This window comes from Aedes albopictus, chromosome 2 (assembly GCF_035046485.1).
Source record: "Aedes albopictus strain Foshan chromosome 2, AalbF5, whole genome shotgun sequence".
Taxonomy (NCBI): Eukaryota; Metazoa; Arthropoda; class Insecta; order Diptera; family Culicidae; genus Aedes; species Aedes albopictus.
Genome location: NC_085137.1, coordinates 388,903,583 through 388,915,792, shown reverse-complemented (window position 1 = coordinate 388,915,792; position 12,210 = coordinate 388,903,583). Strand labels below are relative to the sequence as shown.

The following is a 12,210-nucleotide window of genomic DNA, read 5'->3' as shown; positions in this document are numbered from 1 at the left end:
CGGCGGGTTCGATTTCCGTTCCGGTCGGGAAAATTTTCTCGACTCCCTGGGCATAGTGTATCATTGTACTTGCCACACAATGTACAAAATCATGCAATGGCAGGCAAAGAAAACCCTTCAATTAATAACTGTGGAAGTGCTCAAAGAACACTAAGTTGAAGAAAGGAAGACCAAGTTCCAATGCAAACGTCGAGCCATAAAGAAGAAGAAGAACGTTGCTCATTCATTGCTGCCATCTATTCAACGAATTGCCACAGTAACTGTCATTCCACAGGGATTATTTGCGTTTGTCTGTTGTACTCCAACGCTCTGAAAGCGATTCTTGCGCCATCTCCAAATGATTGTCAATTAGCATATCCGGTTGCTAGTGTTTACATACACGTCGCCTATTATCTGTTATCGATGGGGGTAACGAAATACCACATTACATTTATGGAAATAGTATCTCCAAATGCTTTACTAACTTGTTAAATTGTTCCTCCCATTCGCAGATTTTGACCACTCACAACGACTCCAAAACGCCACAGTTCGACATGCGCATTTTCGTACCCTTTCGGTCCGGTTCGTGTCGTCTTCGTACGAAACCATCATCGTCATCAGCAGCAAGCAGCCCCCCAATCACAGCTCCAGCGCCACCACCCCCACGGGGAGCTCCCGAACCCTAGACCTACTACAACACCAATTCACGAAGCAGCGTAGAAGCAGAAGCATAGTAAAGGCAACAGCATGCAACACAATCACCGCGCGTCTCCACCGCCGCCACCCAAGCCCCCCACCACCCGTCGGGTGGTGGAGCATGGCGGTGCTGTGTCAGTCTGTTGTTGTGTCCGATGCGATGTGCATCAGCCAACGTGGTTAGAGCTGTGAACGTGCCCCATGTTTCGCTGATGATTCGTTCGCATCGTTTTGCTAGCTAGCTACATACAACAGGCTACAGCAGATTCCGTACCCGTAGCCAGCCGTAGTGAGCTCATCAGTTAGCTTTCGATCGTCGTTCGAATGCGACACAGACTTGCGCTGGGTTTTGTTCGCTCGGGGTCGCCGCGCGTTTTCTGAAATCTCGTTGTCGGTGGATTACCGCGCGTTCGTTCATAAAGTGGGTAATTGTGTGTCTATTTTGGATTAGGTGTATATGGAACGGTTGAATCGCGAGGAAAGGAAATAACTAACAACAAGTTGTAGGTACGGGAGGCAGTCACTATCTAGCAAGAGTGATTTATACAATAGTGAAGTTGAACGAATAACGAACGGTGGTTGTGGCGTGAAGACCTTCATTGGGGTCGCTCCAGCTAGTTACCGAAAGTGTTGAACCACGGGTTGTTTGTCGCCGTATTCGTTGACGCTGGGGGCGAGATTCAGACAAGAAGAGTGTGCGAAATTGGGGTGTTTATTTGGGTTCGATCACAAAGCGCGCGCGGGTGTCTGACTCGCCTTTCGGAGTGCAAACAGTCAGCGAGTGAGATCGTTGATTTTTTCAATTTCTCGTCTCTTCCTCTACAGTTGTGGTGTGTGTTTACAATTCCGTCTGGTGTTTGTTGAAGGCAAAGCCGAAAAAAGTTAAAAGTTGTCATTGAAGAGACAAACAAGTCTCGCTGAAGTGTTGTGTGCAGAAGAAGCAGCAGCTGTGAGCGTTCCAGCAAGTTCCGGCTTTGCGAATCGATTTCGGTGTCACGAAAGAAGGTGAATAATCAGTAAATCTATTTTTAATAAGCGTCAAAACTACGACCCGGTGCAGGGTGACGATGGTTGTGCCAAAAGTTTCACACAAACGAACGCCTGGATTAGTTCGGAAACTCGGGTCAAGTCGTCTACGGAAATGATGAAAATGTGACTCGTCTTAGTGGGGATTAGCCATCCATAATCGAATCAACGTCACCGAGAGAGATGAGGCTACACGGCTGCTGGCTGGTCAGCCATCGTCCTGGGTGTAGTTTCTCTGTGAGCAGCAGCAGAGAAGCTCCAGATAAGTAGAACGAAAGCTGATAATCCCGAATAGCTGAGCCACTGGTAGCGGAAGGCTAGTCTACAGCTTGCTGCTAATTATTATTTATTTCATTCTCCCAAATGTGATAACGCGCCATCAAGAAACGTGCTAATGATGCTACCGACTGAGGAAGTGGGGAAGGTCGTTGTGGAATGTTTGTCCTGGGTTCTTCCACGAAAATGCCATAATAATCACAATGAAACCGATACGAGTGTTGCTAATCAGGAATTGTTTGTTCACAAGTTTAACGATCGACACTTGAGACCTATCGAGAGGTGCGTGAATTGGGTTGTTGCTCTCTCTCTACAACAGCGCAATACGGTTTGGTTATGGGGTTGCTTCAAACCCACCATCCACAACCGGATCATATGATTGGCAATGTGCTACGGAATTGGAGTGAACACCGACATAAAACAAGTCCGAATGAAAACAATTTAACGCGACGACGATGACGACGACTATGGGGCGACTCTGTGACCCTGCGGGGTGTGATTGTAAATATAAGCGTGTATAGTAGACTCTACTCTATAGACAGAAGGGGCAAGCGGTGGAACATAGACACATGACAAGAGCAGATGCCGGCCATGGTGGTGTCTGTTGGCGTTGTCTGTTGTAGTCTGTGTCTAGGTATAGTTTGCAAAGTCAAGTTCAGATGTTGATGGTGTAGAAGTGATTCGCCAGCTGGGGCAATTTCCATTAATAACGTTACACTTTGAGTACTTAACTATGTGAATTCATATAAATATTAAGAAGTAGTGTAACAACAAATGGTCGGCGTTAAGTCAGAGAGGACCATGTGTCTTTCACTTAATTTCTAGAAAAACGACTTTAAAGTTTGCAACTCTATAAGTTTTGAGTTTTTCATTAAATGTTCTTGAATTTTTGCCATAAAGCTCAATAACTATTCATCACAGCATTCCTCTGTATTGATCGCGAAAAAGCATAAATTAAAGCTTGAAACCGAGAAATTGCTAATTAATTGATTGTACTTAGTCCACTGTGACTGAACGGTTTTTGGAAAATCTTCAACCAACTACAGTTCACACTCAAGTTTTTACAAATTTGATGAAAAAATAATGCACAAGTAGCACAACAGATAATAGGAGTAGTGTATAATGTGAGCAGAAAGTATGAAATTGGATAATTCTGTTCTTACACTGTTGATTACCATTTTCAATTTTTTTGTTCAGTCAGAGTGGACCAAGTACAACAGTTCAATATCACATGAAGGGTAGTCAATTAATGAGCTATTCAAGAATTCCTAACTTGAACATTTAATTGCTTACAACTTTTGAATGTATTTTCTTAGTTCGGTACGTTTATGAAATATTGTAGTTCCACAGTTCATAATAATTTATTCAGAGGACTGGCATTTTTCAAAAATTCGTTCAGACAGAGTGAACCAAGTACAGAATTCTTAAATAATCGGTAAAATCAATTTCTTCATGAAACGGGTATTGGTACATTTCAATATGATGCCCAGCAGCTTCTAAACAACCATATTTTGATTTGGAAAGGATCACGAAGAATAAGGTAATTTCAACCATTTTTCTTAGAGACACATGGTCCACTCTGTCTGCACGCGAAATGCCACAATATGCTTCAACACGATGATCTGTAAAATACGATATTGACCATAATAAAATGGAATTTTACGTGTTTTCTTGATCAATAATCATCAGAAAATGCGTTAGGGAGTCATACGATTTGCAAACGTATCACATTTTGATGATAAACTATTTTATTTATTGGATTTTAACCAATACAATTTTTTCCAACTCTCTTGACATCAAGCATGTGGTCCACTCTGACTGCACACTATTATTGATTTTCGCGGTTCAATCAAAAGAAAATTGTGCTATAACTCTCGTTAAATGTAATATTAAAAAAAAATGGGTGAATGTTCCAAGTAGCTTGAGTAGTTCTTAATCAAATGCTCTAAAAATCTAATTTACGTCAATTTTGTTACTTAGTCCCCTCTGACTTAACGCCGATCACCTCAAGAATGATGATACCTCAAATGAAGGTTCGTTTTGTGATCCTGGGGTTAGGGTGGGGCTAATTTTGAAAAATTTCTCCGGGATATGATTCTCCAAGTGGAAAGCGATCTACTGGTCCAAACAAGTGAGAAATGCAAAAATGAGCGATTTCGGTTGATATTTTGAGGTGGCGCAAAGGGTTTAAGTAGAATTCATGTCAGAACAAACATTTATAAAACATTTAAAATTAAATTTTCAAACATAACTTTTCTAGACTAAATCGGTGACTTTAGAACCCAATCTGCGATATCTGTAATGGTTTCCGACATATTTGAAAAAAAAATGTCATGTTTTGGTATTCACTTCAAAAAAAAAAAAAAAATATGAGCTATGTTTGAAAATTTTATTTGAAATGTTCTTTCAATATTTGCTCTAGCATAAATTCCACTTAAACCCTTTGCATACATACATACAGCTGTGTTCATAAAAATTGCAGTGAAAGCCGTTGTCCATACAAAATGGCCAACTTTGAAATGCTGTAACTTTGTTCTGCTTTGAACGATTGAGCTAAAAATTTGACAGCGAACTACAAATATGGTGAATATTGTTTTAAGGTGAAACGGGACGCCGTGTTATTTTTCCTATCTTGCCTCTCTTTCTAACAATTTGCCTCGCGATTTTGAAGATGGTAATCTCGAGTTCTATCGCACTGAAGATGTTGAAATCCAATCAGCATATGCACTGCAAGTGAACATACACAATGATAGGTTTTTGTTGCAAAATATGAAGTAGAATCTGAGATTACCATCTTAGTAGCCACAGAGCAATGGCGGATATTTCCTCGACCGTCCCGTCCGCCCTTAACAAAATCTGAGAATTTTTGAAGCACGTGGAAAAAAGTTAAACACTATGTAAAATTGATCAAAATAATGGCAGGGTTTGTTTTGATAATTATTCTTCAGCCAACATTTTCAATTTTTTGAACCTTATGCTGCATTAACTTGTAAACAAGGTGGAAACTGTTTAAATAGCATTTGAAAATATGTCTAGCTTCTACAAGATAAAGCTACATTTCCGTTTATTTACACTGCTATTATTTTGAACAATTTCACATAGTGTGTAACTTTTTTTCACGTGCTTCGAAAATTCTCAAATTTTGTTAGAACAAAATTGACTATATTTGTAGTTCGCTTCAAATTTTCAGCTCAACAGCTCATAGGAGAACAAAGTTACAGTATGTCAAAGTTGGCCATTTTGTATGGTAAATGCCTTTCACTGCTATTTTTATGAACACAGCTGTACATACATTTATTTGTTCAACATCATTAAGACAAGACATAATCAACAATAGTACCCTTTGCGTCACCCCTAAATATCAACCTAAATCGCTCGTTTTTGCACAGTTCATTTATTTCGACCAGTAGATCACTTTCCTCTTAAGAAATCATATCCCGGAGAATTTTTTTTTCAAAAATTAGTCATACCCTACCATGGGGTCCATTACACCAAATTACACCCCAACATATACCCTCGCGTATTTAGTGATTCTTACTTCTCAAAAGGGTGATGTTTCCAGCAAAGATGTAAAAAAAGTTAAGGCATATCTAGTAATGATGAACACTTTATTACGGGAAGTTTCCGCTAGGTGGCGCTAGACTCTATTAAAAATGCCCCTAACCAATATACCCTTGGAGGTACAAATGCGATGAGCATAAGTTTTTCTTTGTTTTTGAACAGTACTTGAGCCAAATGAAAAAACAGTTAATGTTTTGCATGCTTGTGAACAAACAATTTGTTTTGTGGTGGCCTTGCCAATAAGTTTTTTACAACTGAATCATGAAGTATTCAGATCTTTGGATACTTTAACGTGGACCTATAGCGGCCTGTTCCGGATTCCGTGGTACCGTAAAACAGGATAACTTTGATAGTTTTTCTGCACGCAGAGAATTTGGCAATAAAATTAATTACTGCGTATTTTTTTTTGTTTATATGGTACATTAACATATTAATTATTCATTCATTTCATTTATTTAGTTAACATCAAATTCATGATAATACTGAATCAACAATTTGCCGCCATAATACTCGATTTGCAGCTGCAGCTCTCCAACATCGGTCACGCCCAACACTCGCCAGATCACGCTCCACCTGTTCCGCCCATCGTGCTCTCTGCGCTCCACGCCTTCTTGTACCAACCGGATGGTTAGCAAACACCAACTTTGCAGGGTTGTTGTCCTGCATTTTTGCAACATGCCCTGCCCATCGTATCCTTCCGGATTTGGCCACTTTCTGGATGCTGGGTTCGCCGTAAAGTGCAGCGAGCTCGTGGTTCATCCTTCTCCGCCACACACCGTTCTCCTGCACGCCGCCGAAGATCGTCCTTAGCACCCGTCGCTCGAAAACTCCGAGTGCTTGCAGGTCCTATTAACCGGTCTTATTAACGTCTTGTACATGGTACATTTGGTGCGGGGGTGAATCTTTTTGACCGCAGTTTCTTCTGGAGCCCATAGTAGGCACGACTTTCACTGATGATGCGCCTTCGTATTTCACGGCTCTCGTTATTGTCAGCCGTTAGCAAGGAACCGAGGTAGACAAATTCTTCTACCACCTCGAAAGTATCCCCGTCTATCGTAACATTGCTGCCAAGGCTTGTCCTGTCTCGCTCAGTCCCACCTACCAGCATGTACTTTGTCTTAGCCTCATTCACCACCAGTCCGACCTTTGCTGCTTCACGTTTCAGGCGGGTGTACTGTTCTGCCACCGTTCCAAATGTTCTAGCAATAATATCCATGTCATCCGCAAAACATACAAATTGGCTGGATTTCGTGAAGATCGTACCCCGGCTGTTGAGCCCGGCTCGTCGCATAACACCTTCCAGGGCGATGTTGAATAGTAGGCAGGAGAGTCCATCACCTTGTCGTAGTCCCCGTCGAGATTCAAATGAACTGGATAGTTCACCCGAAATCCTTACGTTGTTCTGCACACCGTCCATCGTTGCTCTTATCAGTCTAGTCAGCTTCCCGGGAAAGCTGTTCTCGTCCATAATTTTCCATAGCTCTGTGCGGTCGATACTGTCGTATGCCGCTTTGAAGTCGATGAACAGGTGATGCGTTGGGACCTGGTATTCACGGCATTTCTGGAGGATTTGCCGTACGGTGAAGATCTGGTCCGTTGTCGACCGGCCGTCGATGAAACCGGCTTGGTAACTTCCCACGAACTCATTTACTTTAGGTGAAAGACGACGGAAGATTATCTGGGATAGCACATATTAATTGTGTACTATGCATATTGAGTTCTCTTTTTGAGTTGTATGTAAATGTAAATTTCTACATTTACAAATTTTGGACACAACAGTTCTAACTACATACAATTACAAGTCGTTGCATACATTTGGGCGTTTCCCGATTTCGTCCCAATTTTCAAAATTGATTCCAATTCGTAAAAACACGTTTCGTTAAGAGATTCAAGACCGTATTTAGATTGTTCTGTCAAATTTTCATCAAAATCGGGTAAACATTGAAAAACAGCAAAATAAGCATCTAAATTAATGCGCAAATACGCCAGGGACGTAAAGAGAAATTCTGCTAGAAATGTTAACAGTTATTTACTTTTTTTCCTGTGCATATCAGGCGTATTTTCCTGGAGTTCGTTTAGTAAATCTTCTACAATATTTTTTATTAATTCTAATAATGATTTCTTAGTGCAATACTTTGAAGATCTTCGCTAGTACTAAATGAGTTTCGTTTGTAAAATTAACGGATTTTTAACAAAATTCTTGGCGGTATTCTCATGAGGTCCACAAACATATTTTCTTATATATTCTCGGAATACCTATTGGAAGATTTATTTGTCAATTCACGAATGTCATACTTGGAGGAATATATTTCATGAAGTTTTCTTCCAAAACTCCTTCAGGAATTCTAGACAAAGGAACCTCAAGAAATTTTACCAACATTTTTTGGTATTATATTATGTTATTTTTTTTAGTATGAATTATTGCAGAAATTTCTCCGGGGATTTTTTAAGAAAACCGTCCACGGATCCCCCACACACTCTAACAGCGTAATATTTTTTTTTAGAAAATTGAGATTTAAGAATTCCTTTAAAAGAATTTCAGAATATTTTTTCGGAATGCCCTAAGTTCCTTCATAAATTTATTTGAACTCATCTAAGGTGGAGTATTACATCTGTGGTATTGATCTCCGTAGGCAGTGGTCGATGTAATCAAATAATTAGCATGAACTATGCAAGGTTGTCTATTATGCCCCGATGGGTGTCCGTTTCGCCCCGTACCAGCCCCAAAAACACGCGGTTTACAATTCATTATTTCTTCACAATAAAGACATTCTACCTGAGGCTGTAAATGATTGAAATACGTAGAAAATAAGCTGAAGTTGTTAGCAAACTGATTATATGCTAAGTTTTTGTCTGTTGTACAGCTCTTACGAACTCTTTTGCTTAGGGTGTCCATTATGCCCCTAGTCCTCCTTTTTATTAATAAACCCTTGTAGGAATTCCACCAAAGGCAAGGGTTTCTGAAAGAGAATTTCCAGAAATTTCTTTCTCATTCTAGAATTTCTTCAGGAATCCCCTGGGATTCTTTCCCATAGTCCTCCTGGAAGTTGTTTAAGAATATCTCCAGAGATTTCTACGGAATTAGATAGACCATATATTCCAATTTTTTTTAAAGAATTCTTTTCGAAATAAAAAGAAACAATCGTTGGGCATACCTGGGGAATGCCTGATGGAACTCCTTGAGATGGATTTAGAGGTAGAAATTTCTCTCAACATTTTATGAGAAACTTTTGGAGAAGGTAATAAAAAAATCCTGGAGAAGTTTGTGAGAAATCCCGGAAGGGATTTCTAAAGGACATCCTTAACGAATTTCTAATTAATGTCGAAGAAGCTTCTGAAGGATGTTTCTAAAAAATAATCTTCATGAACCCGTGCAAAAACTGCAGACAAAGCTACTGGAGGAATACTTGAATAAATCTCCTCGTAAATTTCTGAAAGGAATTCTGGGGGATGATAAGGAACAATCCTTGGAAGAACTCTTGAGATACTTCTGGAGGAATTCTTGAAAGAATTTGTTGCAAAATGTCCGAAATTATCATTATTATTATTAATATTTATTAAAGACACTTTCCACTTATGTGGCATTCGTGTCTGAGATCCAAAAGGTGTGAGTGGATAAGAACCCTGAAGCAATTTCCCTGAACGAATTAGCAAATATGAATAAAATGGAAGAATTCTTGAAGAAGTCACCAAAAGAAGTTTCTTTAATATGCCTGGATAACTGGAGAATGCTGTGCAGTTATTCCAAGAAGAATTTCTTTGGATATTCGTAGAGTGCCGTCAAGAAATAAATCCTGAAGTGATTTCTGAAGGAGCTCCTAAAATAATCTCTGAAGGGTACCTGGAAAATTTTCTGGAAGAATCCCTGATGAAAGGTTTCTATAAATCCCAAGAGAAGTTTACGGTCCAACCTCTAGAGGAACTTCCAGAAAAATATCTTGAGAATTTTCTGGAGGAATTATTGGAAAGAACCGTAGAGAATATACAGAGAAATTTATTAAGAAACCTATCGAGGAACTACACAATTTCAGAAATCTAATTTTTTCAATGGAACAAAGAATTTCTATTCTCAAGAACTATCGTCCTGATTAGGTAAAATCATTAAAACGATGTGAATAAGGTTGAATATGTAAGTATTTTCCTTAGTACCAGTATAATAGGCGCTGGAATCAGAAAACTTTCAGTAACCAGCTCTGATTTTACCATGAGAGCACTGGTCTAAAATAAGTTTTTTAAATGAATTTCCTTGTGAGAAAGGAGTGACTTTGTGAATTTCTATCTAAATAAATGCTTTATTGATTTCCCTGACAAATGCTTGAAAAATTCTCCGATAAATTCTTGGGAAATTTATCTTGGCATTTCATGAGAATTTTGTACTATTTTTTTATGATTCCCTCACGAATTCCTCTAGGCTCACTCGGGCAATTCCACTGGAATTTCTTGAAACATGTTTCATGGAATTTCTCATATATAAGGGCTTGTTCACAAATGTCATAACACTAGAGGGGGTGGGTGGGTGTCTTTAATGGTGTTACAGCCCGACCAAAAAAAATTCTTCCCATACAAACAATGTTACGAAGGGGTGGGTGGGTGTCACAAAAGGCCAATTTTGGCGTTATGATATTTGTGAATAATGGAATTATTCAGGAATATTCTTTAGGAATTCCTCAGGCAATATCGTCCGGATTCGGCCAACATATTAAACAATTGCTCTAGGATTATTTGTATGAAGCTATGCAGTATTTTTTCACTCCTTCGGAAATCCCTTTTCGGACTCCTCCGGCATTTTTTAAGAATCTTCCGGTATTTTATGTTTTTTTTTTATTTACTCAGCTCAGAACCAACCAACTAATGAGCATGAGCATGAGATGACCGTACAATTCGTAGTTGCTACTCCGTTATTGACCAGAACAGTCAACATTGCACAGGGAACCAAATGGATGGGGCCTGGGTGTTGCTTTTCATCCTCAATGTGCAATTTTGAAGGTTCAAAACTTTATATTGTCAGTACCGGCGCCGGCCACGTCCTTACGGTCATCGGGGAAGGGAAGGAATGTTGGTGTGACATCCGTTGCTACTAGAGACCGTGTGTACCTCCGCATCCCCACGGTTGTCACAGGAAGGACGTTTGTTAGTGGGAAGGGAAGGGATAGAAAGTTACATAGATCTGGATTCACATTGGTAAGTGATGTGAGCTATGCAACCCTTGATATGATTTAGTCTTCCGCCAGCCGGCTGTCGGAAGAATACAATAATTTTATTGTATGTTTGTGTATTAAATTTAATTATATACCGGGTCTGAATATTTTTTAAACCACGCTTATGTCGGATCAATTCGTAATAACGCACGTTTTAAGCTAATCGTTTCTCAGTCAAAAAATAAAATGTATGCAATTCCGTTTAGTGTTACTGCCAATGCTGAAAAACCGAAATCCTTTACGAGAAAACTGGACAACTAAACAACTAGAATCGTTGCTTTTGAGTTTCATCTATGTTCTTGTATTATTATTTTGTTCGCGTTCCCGTGTTAATAAGATTGCGGATAATAAAACCGTTGTACATATTTATTATCCGCGAATGTTCGCCACGCCTAATATAAGTTGAAGGTGTGATGAACAGAAATACATTATCGTAAATGTTCGAAAAAGAAATCGAAATTATGGAACTCGGCATGAATGAATCGACGCGGAACACGTGGTCTACTTGTCACTGTATCGTACGGTAATCTTGACCATTCTAAAGAAAGAGTTACTTCGCCGTTTTGATCGCTGATTGCCTGCTTGTAAATCTGAAATAGAAAAAAGTATTAAATTGTGATACGTTCTCCACTGTTATATTTTTGTAAATTGTTATTTATATATAGTTTAAATTTACCTCCATACCTCTGAAACAAACAGTATATTAGCAGTGAAAAATAAATAGAATAAAAAATAAATAAATAAATAGTGTAAAAAAGTACACCAAATCTTGATCCTGGAATGTTCCTGCATTTAAATAAACCAGGCTGGAAAATAGCAAGATCAAAACTTGAAATGGTAGATCTTACACCGTAACGCACCATTCCAAGGTGATCTACCCACGTTACGGGTTTAATAAGCTCAGAATCAACCAACTAATAATTGAGAAATTCGACCTGCAATTAAAAAAAAATAGACAAAATAACATACGAAAACAATCATGTAGCTTATTATTATAACGCTCAGCTTAACGCGGAAATAATTTGTAACCATACCCTGGCCACTTAGATATGCGGGGGTTAGATCCAAAGGGGTGTAAGTGACAAAAAAAAAACAATTCCGAGAAAACGAGGCCGTAGTTTTTCATAAATATTTCTTTCATACAAAATTTAAGGTGCTTCGAAGCCAACCCAATTTAAAATAACATAAAAATAAATTTAAAAAGTTGAAAAAAGCTTGAATTCTGAGGATTACTTTATTGCGTATAAAATTAGCTATGCATAGGATTAATTACAAGCACTTTTTTTAGTTTTCAGTTCGAACTAAAAGTCTTGGAAGGTATAATGACATTCCTGAGGTTTTTTACCTTTAAAGTTTAGTTGGCAAAGCTATTTTGTCAAAAAATTTCCAAGTATGGAAACAATCTAAAATTTTCCTGGATTCTTAGGCTAAGTTGTTTTTATTCTTCAACAACTTAACCTAATTTACAGCTCTT

The 12,210-nt window shown here is 38.8% G+C and overlaps 1 protein-coding gene across 6 annotated transcripts in view; it reads left to right on the top strand.

Moving 5' to 3' along the window:
• Window positions 1–943: 943 nt before the first annotated feature.
• LOC109400676 (dachshund homolog 1) overlaps window positions 944–12,210 on the top strand; it is a 424,184-nt gene continuing 412,917 nt past the window's right edge. For 2 of the 6 annotated variants that reach the window (XM_062853176.1, XM_062853172.1), the window contains exons 1-2: window positions 969–1,182; window positions 1,501–1,680. The gene's annotated coding sequence lies outside the window, so the exon portion shown is untranslated. Of the gene's footprint in view, window positions 1,371–1,500; window positions 1,681–12,210 lie in introns of all 6 variants that reach the window. The other 4 variants (XM_062853175.1, XM_062853177.1, XM_062853173.1 and 1 more) reach the window with 4 other exon arrangements.